This window comes from Bison bison, unplaced genomic scaffold (assembly GCF_000754665.1).
Source record: "Bison bison bison isolate TAMUID 2011002044 unplaced genomic scaffold, Bison_UMD1.0 scf7180017864537, whole genome shotgun sequence".
Classification (NCBI taxonomy): Eukaryota; Metazoa; Chordata; class Mammalia; order Artiodactyla; family Bovidae; genus Bison; species Bison bison.
In genome coordinates this window covers 7,324,123-7,326,930 of record NW_011495085.1, presented here as the reverse complement: position 1 = coordinate 7,326,930, position 2,808 = coordinate 7,324,123, and the positions used below count along the sequence as shown (strand labels likewise).

Genomic DNA, 2,808 nt, shown 5'->3' with positions numbered 1-2,808 from the left:
TCATGGGGTCGCAAAGAGTCGGACACAACTGAGCAACTGAACTGAACTGAATGATGTCCCACATTTCTCTGAGGCATTGTTCTTTTTTTTCTCATCTATGTTTTATTTAGATTTCTATAATCACTATCAATCTAACTTCACGTTTGTTTATTCTCTTTTTGCCTGCTCAGATCTACTTTGAGCCTCTTCTAGTGAATTTTTCATTTCAATTATTGTACTTTTCAGCTTGAGAATTTGTACTTTTTAAAATTATTTTGATCATTTAATCAATATATTCTTAAATGATGAATCACTGTTACCATACCTTCCTTTAATTATTTAAACATGGTTTCCTAAAGCTTTTTGAGCATATCTCCAATAGCTTCTTTGAAGTATTTTTCTAATAAGTGTAATATTTAGGACTTCTCAAAGGCAGTTTGTATTGCTTTCTCCTATTCCTCTGTATGAGTCACTGTTCTATTGTATGTCATATAATATTTTGTTGAAAACTAGACATTTTGGATAATATATTGTGGCAAGTTTGAATACCTATCCCCCTCTTTTCTGGTAGTTACTTTTCTTTTATTGTTTGTTTGGTCATCTATTTGTTAGTTCACCTGACTGGACTAATTCTGTGAGGTCTGTTTTTCTTACCGTATATGACCTCTAATGTCCCTGCTGAGAGGTTTTTCTCCTGTTTTTGTCTTTTCATAGCTCTCTGGGGTTCACCCCTGCATCTGGAAACATAAACCTCATGTTGGTCAAAGGTTGTTTTAAGCCCACTTAGCCAGTTTGATTTTCACCCTTTCCTTTTGATTATGTGTTTGGCTTAAAGACTGTCTTCACAGTTCAGTGAATTCATTATTTTGCCCTGTATTCAGCCAGGGGCTAGTAGCCAATATGCTTTCTCTCTGGTCATGCCTGAGTGAGTAATCTTGGGCATGTGCACAATCTCCAACACTACTCGCCACCCCTCACCCCCCAGAAATGAATGTGATTTCATTTTTTTAAGACAGAATTTTTTTAGGACAGTTTTAAGTTTATAGCAACATTGAGAGGAAGGTACAGAGATTTCCCACATACCCCCTTCCCCGCCACATGCATATCCTCCTCCTTAATCAAGAATAGCTAAGATCTCCATTGTTTTTGACTATACTCTTAGGCAGGAATCTCTCCTTGCTTGGTTTTCAAGTCATTTCCCTTAGGCAGAAATGCTGAGCTCTTCCTCTTTATTGCCTTCTTCTTTCCTTGGGCAGAAACTGTGCCACAGTGCTGTAGTTGGTGGCAGGAGTGTGGTAGCTCCTCCTGCAGTAGACGTTGTGGAGATGGTAGCCCCTAATCTTCTTAGTATGCCCTCCATTCCTGGAGCTTCTGCCCCAAGAGCCAGCCTCGGTGAAGGTGATCAGCTGTTAACACCAGGGGTAGAGCCCTTAGCCTACGAGTGAGAACTGAGTTCGGAAAAGGAAGACCCAGTCCTTTCATTGTGCCTGCCCATGATAGTACTTCTGCATCACAGATCTGGGGAAGATAAGAGAGGCTAGCAGCCTGAGTCTAGGACTTGGAGGAAGAGAGAATTCCCACTTACTTTTTGTTTTAAATTGGAGTATAATTGACTTTCAACATTATATCATTTTCAGGTGTACAACATAGTGACTTGATATTTTTGTACCTTACAAAATGATCACCACAAGTTTAGTTGCCTGTATTCCCTATACTGTACATTATGTCTCCATGACTTATTTATTTTAAAACTGGAAGCTTGTGCCTCTTGATTTCTGTCACATAGTTCACTCATCTCCCCACCCCACTGCCTAATTCCTTTCTTGACAGCACTCATCTGGAGTAGCTTCCATCACATGGAAGTGGTGTGGATAGGAGCAGGTCATGGCTCAAATGCCAGAGACTCACTGTTTTTACTGAAATTCTGTTGGTTTTTGTTTAATAAATATTTTTCGATTGCTGTATGCCCTTAGGACACTTTCCAGAGACCTTAAATGGTTGTTTTAATGATTTATCCAGGCAGATGGTTGTTTCACTGGGGAGAGAGAGTCCAAGAACTTCTTAATACCACGGTTGCAGAAGTTCTGTTTTCATTGATGATTTTAAAATCTGGAAGTAGAAGGTTTAATGTACCAACAGAGACCTCTATGAAACAGGGCTTTCAATGAGGCTATTATAATATAGGCCAGCTTTATACCTTCGTTAGCAAGCTGAAAACTCAGTTTGGTAGCTCTGGGTCTTAGAGTTTTTAAAAAGAAATTCTTCAAAACAATGGCTTCAATTTAGTACAGTTCACCAAAATTTTATTGACTTCCATCCTTGGAATACCAGTTTTATGGTGAGTGATCTTTGTTTTGCTTTTAGGTGTTTTGAAAACCTGAGGCTCATATTCATACATTATTTGTGGTTATCAGAATGTCCCATAGATAATATAGTATGGTAATTAAAGCAGATAACTGAAAGTCAAATTTCTTTTCTCCCCAACCCCTTGGTCTCATTTTCAGTATTAATCTAGGAAATATTAGAAATCACTTAACTGCTAAACTGATTCATTCAGCTGCAAAATGGAACTAATATTGTGCATCACAAGGGTGTTGTGAAGCGTAATAAGTATTGCTGAAACATTTGTTTTCATGAAAACTCGTGTATTTGTTTTATTATAAAAATATATTTCTTACAGTTTAAAATGTGCTCATAAAGCAAGGGCTTGTACACATATGTAAAACAGTTTTATATAGTATATATAGCCAAATGGAGGAGAGCAATACTGTAATTATGGTGTTGATTTATTGAATATACATCCTCAGGAAATTGTGGTTTTCTAAAGTT

The 2,808-nt window shown here is 37.5% G+C and overlaps 1 protein-coding gene across 1 annotated transcript in view; it reads left to right on the top strand.

Moving 5' to 3' along the window:
• TEX11 (testis expressed 11) overlaps positions 1-2,808 on the top strand; it is a 191,742-nt gene that overhangs the window by 79,931 nt on the left and 109,003 nt on the right. The gene's annotated exons all lie outside the window — the stretch shown is intronic.